Below are 19,281 nucleotides of genomic sequence, written 5' to 3'. Positions count from 1 at the left end.
CGGCCATCGGGTACAAATACATGATTGCAATAGCAAGATGCCATTCCCCGAATTGCAGCGTTGTGCGCGGGACGTGCTCGGCCAAAGGGGAGAGCAGTTTGCACAGGTGGAATGAATCACCACAGGTGGAGGCCATACAGCCTGATAACACATAAATTGCACAGCCAGTCTCCTCCCACAACCACACCGAAATGCTACCGGCAGGACTCGCGATGTTGGCCCTGGGGGACATGATAGCACTGCAAGTACTCCAACTCCAAGAAGAAGACGAACACCAACTACAACCGGCCGCACGGAGGAGACGCAGGAGGAGGAGGAGGGCAAGGCAGGGCCAGCAAGGGCCGCCAGCACAGCCACTACCACCACGCAGGCAGCCCGCAATCCCACGCCTCCGAGCACATCCGTTCAACCTCACTGATGAGCAGATCCACACCCTCTACCGTCTGGACCGGGACACCATAGCCGCCATTGTGGACATGACACAGGCTGACCTTGTCAGCATGATAGATAGCCCAACCGCCATCCCACCCCACTGAAGGTGGTGTCTGTACTACACTTCCTGGCCACAGGCACCTACCAGCACACAGTCGGACAGTTGCATGGCATTTCTCAGCCACTGTTCTCACGGACACTATTGCAAGTGCTCGATGCCCTCCTGCAGCACGCAGACGACTACATCTCCCTACCACGCTCGGAGCAGGAAATTACCAACACAAAAGTGGGATTCCATGCACTTGCCGGCATACCGGGTTGCATTGGTGCCATCGACTGCACCCATGTGGAATTGGTCGTCCCACATGCCATGGAGGCCCAGTACCGCAACCGAAAACAATTTCATTCTCTGAATGTACAAATGGTGTGTGACTCCAACAGGATCATTACACATTGTTGTGCCCGATTCCCTGGATCAACCCATGATTCTATGGTCTTGAGGAACTCTACAATACCACGCTACATGGAGCGACACGCAGGGAACAGATCCTGGCTACTCGGTGAGTCTCATTACATGCATGATAATGTGGGGTATGTGATTCGGCAATGACCTGGCAGGAAGGGGGGGGGGTGTGCGTACGTAGCAATGGCATTCCACATCATACGTTTATCGTCCACATACAGGTGAGGCTGGATATCCACTGAAGAGATGGCTCCTCACACCAGTCCGGAACCCACGGGACCAGCATGAGGAGGACTACAACCATGCCCACTCACGTACCCGTGTAGTCATTGAACAGGCATTCGGCCTACTGAAGGGTCGTTTCCGCTGCCTCAGCAGGTCTGGCGGGGCACTCCTGTACCGCCATGAGAAGGTTGCAAAGATGGTGATGGCATGTGTCATGCTCCACAACATGTGCGTACGTAGAAATGTGCCCATGCCCCCTGACGCAGAACTGCAAGCACCTGATGATGGTCATGATGAGGGTGGGGATGTGGCAGCACCTCAAGGAGTCTGCGAGGCACCGGAGGGCCGTGACATTCGTCAGCATCTCATTGATGTATGCTTCTAGCACTCACGCCTGGTGGCTGATACATGGACACGGGACTCGTGGCACTGTGTGTGTCTGGGACATGCAGAATATGGACTGTACGCCTATGATGGCCTAGTACACAAAGATCAATGTCCACACATCTCATTGGTTGATCGTGCACTGTTTATGGCATATGTGATATCATGTAGTACACCCTATCGACCCGCCACCCAAGTGAGCCCAACACACCCCCTCCACCCTCCTACCTCCCCCCCGAACACCAGTGTCCAAAGATGCTCATTGTCAGTGGGCTGTCGCTATTGCAAGCCCCCTCTGCGGGTATCAGGGGCACCCCTGCCTGTGGAGCGCAGGTTCCTCCCAGATCTACGTTGGGGGCTGCCCTGGACGGAACTTGCAACGGATGATGTCTCTGCCTCCTCACGTCCATGCATGTCCCTAAGGGTTTGTGAGAGCTCAGTGAGCACACGGCGCACTGCGGCAAGTTCGGCACATACGTCTTTGGACGTCGCATGCAGTTCCCCCCTCAGGCTCTCGGTGCTTCTCTCCATTTGGACTCTCAGGCTCTCGGTGCTACTCTCCATTTGTGCCCTTAGTGTCTCTGTACCTCTCTCCATTTCTGCCCTAAGTGTCTCAGTTGATGTTTCTATGTCTGCCTTAGTGCCCCCACATTCATCGGCATGGTCCTTGAGGAGCGTGGCCAGTTGCTGCTGTTGCACGATTAACTGGTCGAGGGACTGTTGCCTCTGCTGGGCCATGGCCATTTGCGGGGGTGTCACAGAGGGGCTGTTGTCCTCATGTTGCCTTGCCACAGGGCTTGTGGGGGATGGCCAGTCGTCGTCTTGTGGGTGCCCCTGCGTGGTATCCTCATGTTGTACGGGATGGGACAGACAGGGGGATTGGGACAGGTCATGGATGGATCTGACTTCGACATCCCGTCTTCTGTGTCGGAGCATGCTGCCATCAATGGGGTGTCACCTATGGTGCTGCTGCCACCAGAGGCAGTGCCTTCTGTGGCATCCGTTGGGGGGACCTGTGGTGGTGGTGTTGTGGGCATGCTGGCTGCCGGGGTGCCTGTTGATGTTCCCTCCTCTGTGCTGCCACCTGATTTGTGCTGCTGCCGTGTCTTGATGCGTGCAGCTGAGGTGGAGGGTCTTTGGCCGTTGGTCTTGGCCCTCTTTGCAGGTGTGCTGGTAGGGGTGTCCTGTTGCTCGTCGTTTGGATCGGACCCTGTGGTGGAGTAAAGGAGGGCGAGGGTTATTAATGGGTCTGTGGGTATTGGAATGGCATTGTATCACATGCATTGGGGTGGTACCTGAGGGTGATTTGGGTCGGGGCCTTGGAGGTGCTTTCATTTGTGTGTGGGGTGAGGGTGCAGTTGTTTGGCAGCCTGCAGTTAGGGTGTGCCTGCTGCACGTGTAGTGCGTGTTTTAGGGGTTTTTAATTATTTATGTATTTATTGTGGGTTTTAACGTGCGCTATCAGGCCGATGTGTGTGGATGTTCTCCTGGACATGTGTTTCTGTTGCACTATGTGGACACATGGTACTTCACATGGATGGACTTTGTGGGTTTGGCATTGTTTTATTTGGCCCACCTACCTGAATCTTCGGATGTCTGCACTCCTTTCTCCATCCCTCCGACTCCCTCTATGCTCTCCATTCCGATGGTGGAGGCACAGATTTCTTCCCAGGGGGTCAACTTGATGGGTGATTCAGGACCTCCCCCGGTGGCTGTGGCAATGTTGCGGTTGGCAGAGAGTATGCTGCGGACGCGTATCCGCAGGTCGTCCCATCGCTTTCGGCATTGCTGTGGGTTGCGGGGTGCGGTCCCCACCGCACTTACCCGCTGTGCCACCAGAGCCCATATGGCCTTCTTGTTTGCAAGTGCCGTCCTGGTCATTTGCGTGGAGAAGACGACGGCAGCATTCTCCTGGAGGGTCTCTGTTAGCACGGTGAGTTCCTCACGGGAGAAGTGGACCTGCCGCTTGCGGTCGCACGCTTTCTTCGCTACTTTTCCCATTTTTCTTGGTTTCGCTAGGGTGGATGTCGGGTTGGGGTGTGTCTCAGGGTAGTGTTTTTAGTGGTTGTGTGGTTTTAGTGGTTTTATAGGTGTACGGCGGGATGTTTCCCGTTCCGGCCCCATGTTTTAACTTCCGTTTCCGTATATTTCCGGTCACCGTACTTTCCGGTAGGCGCACACTGCGGTGTCCGCTGTGATGGGTGGCGGTATTGCACCTAGGGCACCGTACGGCGGCGGTGTGGGCCGTTTTGGGGTCATTTCCACCATCGCGGACTTTGCACTTCCGCCATGCCGTGGTGCTCGTGCCCGATGGGTCGGAATTGGCCGCACTTTGCTCCTTCGTGCAATGGCGGAAACGCTATTTACGCTGTGGCGGTCCGGTCAGTCACTTTCCGCCAGGGTCGTAATGAGGGCCTTTGTGTTTGATTTACAATATGTATAAAATGTTCATTTGTTTTTCTTTTTACATCTGTAATGAATATGATATATTTTTCTTAATGGAATTCAATCAGCCCTGATTTGAAAAAGACGCAGACGTCGAAACACGTGTAATCTTAAAGGACAACTTTTCGAATCAATGCACAACTAAAATCTCAAAGCTGACAACCTGGAGAATAAACAAGGCAGTGGTTGTCTTTCTTTTTCTCCTACATGATAAGGGTGCATGATATTAGCTAACAGTAACATAGTTTTTTGCATCTTGATTTCGAACGGAGTAAGGGAGCCAGCAATCTCTGTTGTTACTCAGTCATGCGACCGTGACTTTTAAGTCAACAATCATTAAGGAGGGCGCTGAGGTCCACTGGGGTAGTGACGCAACAAGACAGGCTCCTTAATTACAAGAAAATATCATTTGAATACTTGTCACTGTAAAACACTATCAGGCCGATTCATGGAAGAATTAGCGCGGCGCAAGTGGGCAAAAACGTGCGAATCGCAGTGGAATAGCGAAAATCGCAGTGCAATTGCGAAAATCGCACGAAAAGCAGCGCACGTCGATTCATGGAAGGCCGTGCGCGAGAAAACCAGAGGATGTGCGATAAAAAAGTGCGTGGCGCACGTTGGTGCACAGGCCATCTAACAGCGTGCGCCAGGTCAAAGCGAAAATCGCACAGGCCACAGCGAAATTCGCACATAGCGCGGCGCACGCAACAAAAGTAGGCGGAACACGGGCGTAACACTCGGAATGGGGAACAACTTGCCAAAACGTGGGCGTCACGGGGGAAGTACAGGGCACAAGTGCGCGGAACGCCCACACGCTCGCCTACAACACGTATTCATGGAATAGAATAGGGGAAAAAAGCGCACGCTCAAACCAGCGCACAGGCACAAACACGACCGCCACAAGAAAGCAGGCGGTAGCGTCTCTGCGGCTGTAAGAAATGTGCGCCAAAAGGTGCGCCAACAAATAGCACCTATATACTGCCATGATGAATGTCCCATACTGTGGCCCTCCAGGAAAAATGACGTGCAAAGGGGTACCCACAAACACGGACACCCGCTGACAAAAAATACGTGTGCGTGTATACCGGGGTGCGCGGGAAGTCTAACACGCGATTTCAGCAGGGTACGTGCATCACAGGGGTTCGCGTGAAGTTATTCACGTGATCGGGCCTGGGGGAGCGGGCTACGTGTATTTCAGGGGTTCGCGTGAAGTTTCACACGCGATCGGGTCTGGTGGAGCGGGCTACGTGTATTACAGGGGTTCGCGTGAAGTTCCTCACGCGATCGGGCCTGGGGGAGCGTGCTACGTGTATATCAGGGGTTCGCGTGAAGTTTCACACGCGATCGGGCCTGGGGGAGCGGGCTACGTGTATTACAGGGGTTCGCGTGAAGTTCCTCACGCGATCGGCCCTGGGGTAGCGGGCTACGTGTATATCAGGGGTTCGCGTGAAGTTCCTCACGCGATCGGGCCTGGGGGAGCGTGCTACGTGTATATCAGGGGTTTGCGTGAAGTTTCACACGCGATCGGGCCTGGGGGAGCGGGCTACGTGTATTACAGGGGTTAGCGTGAAGTTCCTCACGCGATCGGGCCTGGGGGAGCGGGCTACGTGTATATCAGGGGTTCGCGTGAAGTTTCACACGCGATCGGGCCTGGGGGAGCGGGCTACGTGTATTACAGGGGTTCGCGTGAAGTTCCTCACGCGATCGGGCCTGGGGTAGCGGGCTACGTGTATTACAGGGGTTCTCGTGAAGTTCCTCACGCGATCGGGCCTGGAGGAGCGGGCTACGTGTATTCCAGGGGTGCGCGGGAAGTTCCACACGCGAATAGCCTGGGGGCCTGTGTATTCCAGGGGTGCGCGGGAAGTTCCACACGCGAATAGCCTGGGCGCGTTTATTTCAGCGGTGCGCGGGAAGTTCCACACGCGAATAGGCTGGGCGCGTGTATTTCAGGGGTGTGCGGGAAGTTCCACACGCGAATAGCCTGGGTGCGCGTGTATTCCAGGGGTGCGCGGGAAGTTCCACACGCGAATAGCCTGGGCGCGTGTATTTCAGGGGGGCGCGGGAAGTTCCACACGCGAATAGCCTGGGCGCGTGTATTTCAGGGGTGCGCGGGAAGTTCCACACGCGAATAGCCTGGGCGCGTGTATTTCAGGGGTGCGCGGGAAGTTCCACACGCGAATAGGCTGGGCGCGTGTATTTCAGGGGAGCGCGGGAAGTTCCACACGCGAATAGCCTGGGGGCGCGTGTATTCCAGGGGTGCGCGGGAAGTTCCACACGCGAATAGCCTGGGCGCGTGTATTTCAGGGGTGCGCGGGAAGTTCCACACGCGAATAGCCTGGGTGCGTGTATTTCAGGGGTGCGCGGGAAGTTCCACACGCGAATAGCCTGGGCGCGTGTATTTCAGGGGTGCGCGGGAAGTTCCACACACGAATAGCCTGGGCGCGTGTATTTCAGGGGTGCGCGGGAAGTTCCACACGCGAATAGGCTGGGCGCGTGTATTTCAGGGGTGCGCGGGAAGTTCCACACGCGAATAGCCTGGGGGCGCGTGTATTCCAGGGGTGCGCGGGAAGTTCCACATGCGAATAGCCTGGGCGCGTGTATTTCAGGGGTGCGCGGGAAGTTCCACACGCGAATAGCCTGGGCGCGTGTATTTCAGGGGTGCGCGGGATGTTCCACACGCGAATAGCCTTGGGGCGCGTGTATTTCAGGGGTGCGCGGGAAGTTCCACACGCGAATAGCCTGGGCGCTTGTATTTCAGGGGTGCGCGGGAAGTTCCACACGCGAATAGCCTGGGGGCGCGTGTATTTCAGGGGTGCGCGGGAAGATCCACACGCGAATAGCCTGGGCGCGTGTATATCAGGGGTGCGCGGGAAGTTCCACATGTGATTTGACAGTGTGGGTCCTCCCAGGTGTACCCTGTACACCCTCCACGGCCCCTGCAGGCAGCCCACACCACAGGGTACTACCCTGCATCCCTGGTCATGTCCCGCAGGCAGCCCACCCACCATGGGCATGCCCCCCAGCAAAGGCACATGTCTCCTTGAACTAATGACCACCAACTCATGTCCCCTTGCACCCCCACCCCCCAGCACTGTGGGGCACCTGCCAGCAGGCCCCCACCCATGTCCAACTCATGTCCCCCGCCACCCCCACCCCCCAGCACTGTGGGGCACCTGCCAGCAGGCCCCCACCCATGTCCAACTCATGTCTCCCACCACCCCCACCCCCCAGCCACCAGGGTCACCCTCCACCAGGCCCCCACTCATGTCTCCCACCACCCCCACCCCCCAGCCACCAGGGGCACCCTCCACCAGGCCCCCACTCATGTCTCCCATCACCCCCACATCCCAGCAGTGCAGTGGCACCCTCCACCAGGCCCCCACTCATGTCTCCCACCACCCCCACCCCCCAGCCACCAGGGGCACCCTCCACCAGGCCCCCACTCATGTCTCCCATCACCCCCACACCCCAGCAGTGCAGGGTCACCCTCCACCAGGCCCCCACTCATGTCTCCCACCACCCCCACCCCCCAGCCACCAGGGTCACCCTCCACCAGGCCCCCACTCATGTCTCCCACCACCCCCACCCCCCAGCCACCAGGGGCACCCTCCACCAGGCCCCCACTCATGTCACCCACCACCCCCACCCCCCAGCCACCAGGGGCACCCTCCACCAGGCCCCCACTCATGTCTCCCACCACCCCCACCCCCCAGCCACCAGGGGCACCCTCCACCAGGCCCCCACTCATGTCACACACCACCCCCACACCCCAGCAGTGCAGGGGCACCCTCCACCAGGCCCCCACTCATGTCACCCACCACCCCCACACCCCAGCAGTGCAGGGGCACCCTCCACCAGGCCCCCACTCATGTCTCCCATCACCCCCACACCCCAGCAGTGCAGGGTCACCCTCCACCAGGCCCCCACTCATGTCTCCCACCACCCCCACCCCCCAGCCACCAGGGGCACCCTCCACCAGGCCCCCACTCATGTCACCCACCACCCCCACACCCCAGCAGTGCAGGGGCACCCTCCACCAGGCCCCGACTCATGTCTCCCACCACCCCCACACCCCAGCAGTGCAGGGTCACCCTCCACCAGGCCCCCACTCATGTCTCCCACCACCCCCACACCCCAGCAGTGCAGGGTCACCCTCCACCAGGCCCCCACTCATGTCTCCCACCACCCCCACACCCCAGCAGTGCAGGGGCAGCCTCCACCAGGCCCCCACTCATGTCTCCCATCACCCCCACACCCCAGCCACCAGGGTCACCCTCCACCAGGCCCCCACTCATGTCACCCACCACCCCCACACCCCAGCAGTGCAGGGTCACCCTCCACCAGGCCCCCACTCATGTCTCCCACCACCCCCACACCCCAGCAGTGCAGGGTCACCCTCCACCAGGCCCCCACTCATGTCTTCCACCACCTCCACACCCCAGCAGTGCAGGGTCACCCTCCACCAGGCCCCCACTCATGTCACCCACCACCCCCACACCCCAGCAGTGCAGGGGCACCCTCCACCAGGCCCCCACTCATGTCTCCCACCACCCCCACACCCCAGCAGTGCAGGGTCACCCTCCACCAGGCCCCCACTCATGTCACCCACCACCCCCACCCCCCAGCCACCAGGGGCACCCTCCACCAGGCCCCCACTCATGTCTCCCACCACCCCCACACCCCAGCAGTGCAGGGTCACCCTCCACCAGGCCCCCACTCATGTCTCCCACCACCCCCACCCCCCCCAGCACTGTGGGGCACCTGCCAGCAGGCCCCCACCCATGTCCAATCCATGCCCCCCTGCACCTGGGTCCCAACATTCCCCAATCATGTCCGTAATGCCCATCCTCCCCTGCCAAAAGGCCCAACCAACTATCACACCCACCCACATATCAAAGGCAATTACATGTTACAACCCCAATTTAAATAATGCAATTGAACACATGTCTGTCACACACAATGGCTGCAAGTGAATGACAAAACACCCAACATGACATGCCTGAAAGCAATGAGATGATACGACACATTGAAGATTAAAAAAATAATATGTATTGAACAGCAAGTAGAATGGAAATGAAATAAGAAAAAACACAAAGCAAATCAAACAAAACAAGATGAATGTCCAAGAAAATAATCTGAAAAATTAAAATAAGCCAATGAAGAACCATGAAGAAGATCATCCTGGGTCCATGAGCCCAACCAAATTAAACCTAACTATGACTACTAACTAAAAACTGAACTATATACAAAAAAGTGGTGCATTGTCCAATCGCAACCAAAAGAAAAATCAAAAAAACAAAGGAAACCTAACCCTAACTATACAACTATATACAAAGGCAGCGGGCTATTCGGACGGCTCACTGGTTGTTGTCATGGGCCAGGGCATCATCGAACTCCTGGTCAATGGCTTGGAGGCGGGCATGTTCCCTGGCCCCGAGGTCCCGCAGGGATAACGCAGTGTCAAGCTCAAACTCCCTGCGAAGACCCTCGAGGCACTCAGCCCGCCTCAGCGCCCTCCGCATGGAGTCCTCCGCCCTGACCATCGTGAGCCGTTCCTCCTCTGCCCGCTGCCGCTCCGCACCTATCCGCTGGCACAACCGCTCCCACACGGAAGCCACTCCCATTCCAGGGTTCTCCTGCCCTCCGGCCGATGCCTGCACCCCTGATGTTGATGGCCCCGAGCCATGATGCCTCCCACGTTGAGCCTGCTGCTGCCTCCGACGCAACTGCCTGTGCCAGCACAACGGCATCCAGGCTGATGGAAACCACCGACGCCGTCGTGCACGTACCCTGCCCGATGATGCCGTCACATCCTCCATCTGCTGGGGTCCAGTTGCTCTGGTGTCCACCCCTGCTGGATCTCTGACTCCCGACTGTGGCAGGGATGGGATCCCCACCGAGCTGGCTGCATTGGTCGGGGCAGGTCCACAGGGGGCCCTGGTGGCATCTGGGCTGGAAGACGGCAAGGAGAACGACTGGTGGATAGCCTGCACAGAGGAGGAGAGGGCCGCCAAATTGGCCAACACATGCAGGAAACCCCCGAACATGGCCGATCCCAATTGGGCCACGTCGGCACGGTGCACTTCGTGATGACGTGCGTGCTCCTCCCGGGAAGCACGCACGGCATCACGAATCACAGCCGTGCGCATCGCGACCCCAATCAGGACCTTCTCCGCACGGCCAGGGGTTCCCACGTCCGCAGGTGGAGGGGAGTCAGGTGACATGGACATCCCCTCTACCGGCGGACAGGCCTGGGACGGGGCATCCCTGCTGGTGCATGGTGGTGCACTCACAGGGTCAGGGACAGCGACATGCACAGGCCCCTCCACGGTGACCTGTGCTGCCTCCTGCCCCTGGCCCTGGACTGCACCACTTGCACCAGCAGGGATGCCCCCACCAGGCCCCATGTGTGCCCCAGTGGCGGCCTCCTCCTCCTCTGTGCAAACCACCAACCTGGATGGCTCCTCACCGTCTCCCACCATAGCAGGCCCCTGTGGGGGCTCACCCACCCCTTCCGCTGCAGCCGTGGGGGCATCCCCGCCGCCTTGCTCCACAGCGCCGTCTCCGCCCACTTCTTCACTAGCCGCTGCGTAGAGGGAGACAAAGAACACAAGCATCAGGGCACTGTACAATGGTCCCCTAGACAGGAAGCAATAGCAGATGAGCACCACTGTCAAAGTACACTTCCATCATGTCCCTCCACAACACATGGGTCAGTCCAGGCAAAACACACACAGTAACAGGCATGGTGCATGCCATGGACATTTCCATTCATGTCCAATGGACTCTTGAAACATTCAATGATATGTAACTCACATGCATCATGGCTCATGCCCATCACATGCACACACTTCACCTGAGTCACATCCATCTGGCCCCAAACACACCAAACACAGCGGATACAAGGGTAATTTGGCTGCTTTACTGAATCTGTGCATTGTCACACACATGTGTCATGCATCCATGGCATGCACAAGTCACAGACACGCAGGTCAGGCACACAGACATGGCTACCATATATGTACCTGGCATCAGCACCCATCCCTCACCCCCACCCATGTCCAGGTACAGAGACTGGCATGCTCTCATGTTCAAAATCTGCATAGGGCTCCCCATGCGGCATTTCAACACATGCAACAACCATGTGCATCACACATCACTGGTCGCACATGCATTACCATGATGTCCCTGCACACATACATGCATACATGGCCTATGGCACACATACAGGCAAGTATCATAGAACCAGCACACCGCAACATGCCCTGTCTCACACAGTAATGCATGGACACTTACCGCTCAACTCCAGACGGGCCTCCCTCTCAAGGACGTGGAGCGCTGGGCGTACGCGTTCCAGGACCCTCATCTGGATGGAACTCATGCGGCCCCGGCCCCCCTCCACGAGGCGCCGGGCCTTCACAAGGGTCCTGGACCTCAAGTCCTCCCAGCGCTTCTTGATCTTCAGGACGTCGCGGGTTGCCACCCCCTCCGCGTTGATGGCAACCACACAGTCGGCCCAGATCCTCTGCCGTCCTTCCTTGCTGGCGCGGGACGATCCAAAGAGGGCATCATACTGCCCCAGGACATGCTCCACCAGGACACCAACTTCGGTGACAGTGAAGCTGGTGCCCCTCTGCCCCTCTGGCCTGGGGTTGCCACTGGTGCCAGATGTGGAAGTGCCCGACATGGCAACCCCAGAGGCAGGTGTGGGTGGGCAACTGGGTCCTGGGGCTGGGCTGTGGAGCGATGTAATCCCAGTCGGGAGTCTTCAGTTCCAGCAGGGATGGACACAGCAACTGGACCCCTGCAGATGGCTGATGTGCAGGCACCAAATGGCAGGGCACGGTGGCAGCAGGCAGGCAGGCAGGCAGGCAGCAGCAGATGGCACGTGGGAGGCTGCTCGGGGCACTGGGGGGCAGTAACTCGGCCTTCTGGGCAGGAGCGTGGGCTTCCGTGTGTTTTCGCGTGGCCAGCTTGATACGGAGTGATTTGGCACGTGAAAATCCTGCACGTCAGCGTGAAATCCGAGGAAAGGCCCTTAGCGCGTAAGCGCGTCAGCACGCATATGCGATTCTATTGGACCAGAGTCCCTCAGCGCGTAAGCGCATCTGTGACGTGACCCGCACGGGTGTTCCCCACTCAGCACGTGATGACGGGGCACACGTGGAGATACTGCACGTCAGAGTGTCATCGCGTGTAATTGGACAAAAGTGCGCGTACACGCGATTGGCCTATGTACGTGTATTTAATGGGTGCGCGGGCACTTACACACGCAAGTACGTCAGCGAACCTGTATCCCGTGGTGCGTGTGAATTTCCACACGCTATTGGACTGGGAACTGGATTCCAGGGGTGCGTGGGTCACACGCTGTATCCCGTGGTGCGTGTGAATTTCCACACGCTATTGGACTGGGAACTGGATTCCAGGGGTCACACGCTAGCCTAGAACACGCGCAAAGCATAAATTTGCGGACTTTAACAATAACAAGCTCAGACGGCAGGATGAACATACCGTTCCTAGCAGCAGTGGCAGTGGGCTACCAAAGGAGGAGGAGGATAGTCAGGGCCAGAATATTCACACCCAGAACCAGCCTTTTCGGGATGCCTGATGACCAGGTGTATGGGAGGTACAGGTTTCCACCACACATCATACTGGACCTGGTGAGTGAGTGGGAGGATGACCTCACATCACCCACCCTGTGCTCCCAAGCACTCAGCCCCCTGGAGAAGGTCCTCAATGTACTGCACTTCTTAGCCACTGGATCATTTCAGCGGACAAGTGCCATAGTGGGTGGGGTGTCACAGGCCACCCAGTCACGCTGCCTACACCAGGTCTTGAACATCATCACTGCACGCCCATCAGTCCGCAGGCACATATACCTGCCCAGAACACCTGCAGAAAGGCATGCTGCCGCCCTGGATTTTTACGCTGTGGCATGATTCCCCAAAGTGCTAGGTGCCATCGACTGCACCCATGTGGCTCTACGTCCCCCCAGGGCATCTGAGCACATCTATAGGAACCGCAAGCACTGGCATTCCATCAACGTGCAGGTAGCATGTAATGCCAAGGGAATCATCACCTCAGTATATGCCAACTATCCCGGCTCCACCCACGACAGCTTCATTTACCGAATGTCCACCCTAAGCCGGGACCTAGAAGCTGGACGGCATGGCGATACATGGCTGCTTGGTGAGTATGTATGCCACTGCACATGAATGCATGTTGGATACTGAGCAAGGTCACAACCCCACCAATGATACCAATCACCACCTCCACAGGGGACAGTGCCTACCCTCTCAGCCCCCACATGATGACGCCAATTCGGAACCCCACCACGCCACCCCAGGTAAGATATAACACAGCCCACATTACAACCAGGGGCATAGTGGAGCGCACATTCAGAGTGCTAAAGTCACGCTTTCGCTCCCTTGACCGTTCTGGCGGGCAGCTGTTATACGCTCCCCCAGTAGTGTGCAGGATCATAGTGGCAGCATGTGTCCTGCACAACGTTGCAACACGCCGGGGCCTGGCCGTGGACATGGTGGTGGCCCCACATCCCCAACCACATGCACAGCCGCTGCGCATGGGAGGGGAAAGGGCACGGGGGGAGGCAGCCCGTACACAGCTAGTGGCTAATTACTTCACATAGAAATCACACCCCTGTGGAGTGCACACTGCCCTGGCACATTCCATCTGACAATCAATGATGACTCAACCTGACACTGATCCTGAATGTCTGTAGAATGAACCGGGAATACCATGTCAGCCTGAGATTGTTCACCTGGAAGTGTCACAATGTGTGCATCCCTACCCACACAGACACCACCAATGCAGTTTTGTGAAGTTACACATTGAAGCAGCTAAAATGAATACCCACTTGCAAAATGCAACAAGAGGACAGTGCCATGTCAGCCAACCCAACCCCAGCACCGCCACACGACACACCGTGCCATGTCATGCTAATTGCAGGTAAACAAAGTAATCCCCACAACATGACATCAGTCTCACTATGTACAGTGGCACTATTAGAAACCTGCAACACCTGAAATGCTCACAGCAATGCCGGACCAACAACATACTTGAGCACGTAGTACCATTAACATGACATCACAAATGTTACATATTAGTAGTCTCACCACCTGGAAATGCCTGCACTCCCACCACTACCAACTGTGCAGTGTTGTCGCCATGTAGAGTTGTAGGTGCACTGCTGCCAACATGGTCCCCATCTCCAGACTAGAGGTCCTTGTGTGGACATGAGGAAGGGACCTGCAAATTGGGAGGTAGACACAGAAGAAGAGTTACACATCAATGCAACATGCAGTGTACAACACAACAGCAATATGCACTATGAATGTATACACAGTATTGACTACAGACTGGCCACACAGCTCATGGGAGTCCAACGTCACTGTGTAATTCACTGTCACTTGGGCACACCCTTTGCAAGCCCATGGAAACGGGAAGCAGGAGGGGTGTGTGTGACTCAAACCCAAGCATCTGAACCAAATACATTACAAGCCTGCATGTGCCCAGCCACAATGCAGCGTATGCCCACAGGAACCACGGAAGCCAACAGATCGTCCCAATAAAATTGGGAATAAAAGAAATCAAAATAAAAATAAAAATAAGAAACAATCAAAAATGGCCAATGATGGGCCCGGGGGGGTTGGGGAGGCCACCCAGGAGGTCCGAGGACAGGATGCACACCAGAACCCACCTGCGTGGATCCTGGGAAGATAAAACACCTCCATGGGCTCATGGCCCACACGGCTACCCTATTGTGGGAGTATCACTGCTGTCGCTATTATCACCCTGTGCAGCTGCATCCGGAGGTGGTTGCACTATGGGAGGCAGCCCACGCAAGGCCCTAGTCTGCTCCTCCATGGCTGCAAGCATGCGGGTGTGGTAGGTCTGGTTCTGGAGGATGAGTGTGCGGAGGTCCCCATGCAACAACTCACGGGATGCCCGGACCTCCGCCCTTGTTGCCTGCATCTCAGCTGAGAGCGTACGGGTGAGACGCTCCAGCTGCTGTTCTGTCCTTTGGTGTGTTGAAGCCTCAAGCTCAACAAGAGTCGTCCTGAGGTGAAGGAGCTCCTGCCTCAGGGCTTCCCTGTGGCCCTGGGACTCAATGGAGATGGCCTCCTGCAGAGTCGCCAGTGCCGCCCGCCTGTCCCTGTTGGACCCCAACATGTCCTCCCTGTGTGACTGGCAGATGGAGTCGGTTGCCTGCTCTAGTCGCTCCATCAGCCTTGCTGGGGGGACAATGGAAGTGGCCACCGTATCCATGGCCTGAGCCATCATCTCGGATGATGCAGCCTGTTGGGTTGCCATACCGTAAATGGATTGCTCCCATGCGGTATTGCCGGGTGGCGTACGGCCACCACGTCGGCGGGCACCACACCTGTCTGGGGCAAGGCGAACTGCGCCTTGCTGTGCCGGCACTGCCTGAGGCTGCAGGACTGCATTCCCCCTCTGATCTGCTGGCCCAGGAACAGGATCAGATGTCGCGGAGTGTGACCCTGCATCCGTAACCACCGAAGGCGTAGCTGCCAACACTGACATCCCCATGGAGGGTCCTGACCCTGGTGCAGGTGGGTGAGACAGAACAGAATCCCTCCCTGGAACACTCACCTGCGACGGCACGTAGGTCTCATCCGAATCAACACCTGAGTACAGCTCGGGGGAGGTGCAGCCAGAGACACCCCTTGAGAGCACGACCTGCAGCACTTGTGGGTTCTCCCCCACCACCACACCACGTCCCTCACTGGTGGTTGGTCGGCCCTCGGACCCCTCCTGGGTCTGCACCATCTCCACAACCCCAGCAGTATCAGGTGCGTCTTCCCCTGCAAAGACATGAAAACAAAGAAATGGAAACAGGCATTAGCACCATGGCACACAATGAGGGCTGAGAAGCAAGAGAACCAGTACTTGATTGACACATGTCCCACATGACTAAAACCCTCCCATGCATGCACCCTCACTGCGTATGAAGTGCAGGCAAAAGGCACACACTGATGACACCAAGATGGAAGATGAACACATTTTCTGCATGCTGCCTGGCAGTGGCATCACACATTGGCCTGTGATTGCCAGGTGAAACACACATGCCATCACACAGATGGCATGTACCATTGCAATTGAGTGAAGATGGAGAGGAGGGCAGCAACTATTCATTCAGTCCAGTTCCCGCATGTAATTGCTTTTCTAATTCTAACAGGTCAGATTTTTCACCTGGAGCTGCCAGTCTGAAATGGTCCAATTGCACAAGGACATGTGTGTACAAATGATATCCAGGTAACAAAGTCACTCCACTTTACCATACCCATGTCAGACATGTGACTAGTGGACAGCGACATGCCTAGTGAAAGTGGTGGAATGCAAACAAACTGACTGAATGAACAGTGAAAAATAAGCAAATATGTTGTGGCAAGGTGACACTTCAAGGGCAACTGGCGTGCAGTTGGGCTAGATGTCTACTGTTGGCAGAAGGGATACTGCTATGGCCAAATGCAGCTGCGCAGGAAGGATTGCATGAAGCACATGGCTGACCCATACGACTCAGGCGCACACACTCTCACCTGGCACACAAACAGAAGCCCTCACACACACACCATGCACATGGATGACACACACATGCATGTGCACTCACCGGACAATGCCTCGTAATCAGCCAGATCTCCCACGCCTTGGATCTGTTCCTCCGTGACGTAGGTCCCAGCGACTGACTCATGTGGAGTGAGTTCCATGTCTACTACTGGAGACCCACCTCCAGTCACTAGAATTGCGGCATGACTTGAGGCCAGCTTACTCTTTGCCCTGCGCTTTAGGTCATTCCAGCGCTTATAGCAATCATTGGCTGTGCGCCTCACAATTCCAAGGGCACTTACTATGTCCGCAACGGTCTGCCAGTGTGCCTGGCGTTGTGCAGGTGTGGTCTTGGATCCTGCAACAATGACCATCTCGTTGTCATGTCCGGACACATACTCGACAAGTGCATTCAGTTCGTCATCCGTGAAGCTGGGCTTCCTGGATGAACCGGACTGTGTAGCCGTGTCTGGGGCATCAGCCTGTGCCGGACGAGCACTCTTCCTCTTCCGCTTGGAAGGTGGTGGTGATCCTGAGTGTCCTGCGCCGCTCTGGACACTAGGGGCAGGAGCCCTGGTGGACTCTGTATCAGGAGTGTGGGATTGCACACTCAGCATGGGAGTTGGTGCAGGCATTGGCTCTAGTGTGATGGTGTCAGGGGGAATGTCAGCAGCATGGACTAGGACCGACACTGTCCTGGCTGGGTGTGTGAGGGCTGGGGTGGATGGAGCCGCAGCTGCCCCTGCAGCCTCTCCGCCCTGCCTCCTTGGTGCAGCAGATGACCTTGCTGCCCCAGATCCACGTGGCATGATGGCATCAACGTGCACCAGCGCACGTGTCGTAGCCCTGCTGACCTGGAAGTCAGCCATGGAGTCAGCCAGGTCTGGTGCCACAATGGGCTGGTCCAACAAGGGCTGAGCATGGATGGTGTCAGCCACATCAGCCTCAATGGGAGGGGGGATAATGGGTGCCCTTGACTGGTCCTCCGCACATGGGGGGACAGGCTCACCCTGCAAGTTACGACCACGTCCCCTACCGGATCCACCACGGCCACCACTTGTGGCTCTTCCACCTTTGCCACCCTTACGGAATCCTCGCCTCCCAGCCATGGCACTGATATTAATGTGCGTATGGGAGTGGCTGTAGACTATAGTCCTGGGCAATTGGGGGTCAAAGGGGTTGGCTACCAGATGGTAATTGTACCCTAGTGCTCTAGCAAGGCTGATTGTAACCCCTGGGGAAAGATGACGGGTCACGCAACGCACAGGAGGCCCAAAAAAGGGAGATGACGTGCACGCAACCCCTCCTAGACCACGTGTGCAGAAAGAAAAACCTGCACTACGCTGTGGCACCCAGTAACACAAGAATGAACGTATGCGTGTCACACGCAGCCTAGAATGACCTCTGAAGGGGTAGGCTACACACGGGGCAAGCACAGAAGTTAGATACGTGCGTGACTCACCGTCTGCCAGGTAAAAGAGCGTGAAAAATGAGCGCGTTTGGTTGGCAACACCCCCGCCAAAAGAAGATATGTACACTGTCTGAGTAGACAGGACAACAGTAGAAGGGGACACTGTTTGAGGGAACAGGCCCAGGTAAACCAGTACGAGAGAAAAAAGAGAAAAAGCTGTCAGAGGTAACAGGGAGTACGAACTGGAAACGCCGTGAAGTAAATCGCGTGTGAAACGACAAGAAGTACAGAATTCACCCACTCGCTCTCCACGAAAAGCACGTACAAGGAAATGGTGTTCTACACGTACCTTATATACAGGCCCACACGTACAGCGTCACTTACGCGGCGTGTACGTGCTAGGCCCATTTTCACCAATCACACGCTTTGTCACTTCTGCATGTAGATCCATTTTCACCAATCACACGCTTTGTCACTTCTGCGTGTAGAACCATATTCACCAATCACACGCTTTGTCACTACTGCGTGTAGGTCCATTTTAACCATTTACACGCTTTGTGATTTCTGCGTGTAGGTCTATTTTCTCCAATCACAGGCTTTGACACTCGGACGTGTCACGCAACATTTTCCTGCACGTGCACGTGACTTCATGGACGCGCATATGCTGTTGATGGGTTTACGCGCTAAGGGCCTTTCTTCGATTCACATGCAGACGTGTGGGATTTTCACGTGCAAAATCACTCCCTATCAGGCTGTCCACGCGTAAGCACACGGAAGACCACGCTCCTGCCCAGGAGGCCAAATTACTGCCCCCCAGAGCCCTGAGCACGCTCCCACCTGCCATCTGCTGCTGCCTGACTGCCTGCTGGCCACGTGCCCTGCCATTTGCTGCCTGCACATCAGCCAGGGGTGCTGTTGCTGTGACCACCCCTGCTGGAACCAAAGGCTCCCGACTGTCACCCCACAGCCCAGCACCAGGACCCAGTTGCCCACCCACTCCTGCCTCTGGGGTTGCCATGTCGGGCACTACGACATCTGGCACCAGTGGCAACCCCCGGCCAAGGAGGCAGAGGGGCACCAGCTTCAGTGCCAGGGAAGTTGTTGTCCTGGTGGAGCATGTCGTGGGGCAGTATGATGCCCTCTTCGGAAGGTTGCGCACCGATGGACGTCGTGACTGCCATCAACGCGGAGGAGGTGGCAGTCCGCGACTACTAATGTGTCAGGAAGCGCTGGGAGGACTTCAGGTCCAGCACCCTCAACAAGGCCCGGCGCCTCATGATGGCAGCAGATGCTAAGGGGTGGGCGGGGCCACTTGTCGGAAGATCAGATGAGG

The sequence above is a fragment of the Ambystoma mexicanum genome, chromosome 5q, assembly GCF_040938575.1.
Source record: "Ambystoma mexicanum isolate Mex_15411 chromosome 5q, UKY_AmexF1_1, whole genome shotgun sequence".
NCBI classification, from domain to species: domain Eukaryota; kingdom Metazoa; phylum Chordata; class Amphibia; order Caudata; family Ambystomatidae; genus Ambystoma; species Ambystoma mexicanum.
Note: the sequence above shows the minus strand (reverse complement) of the source record.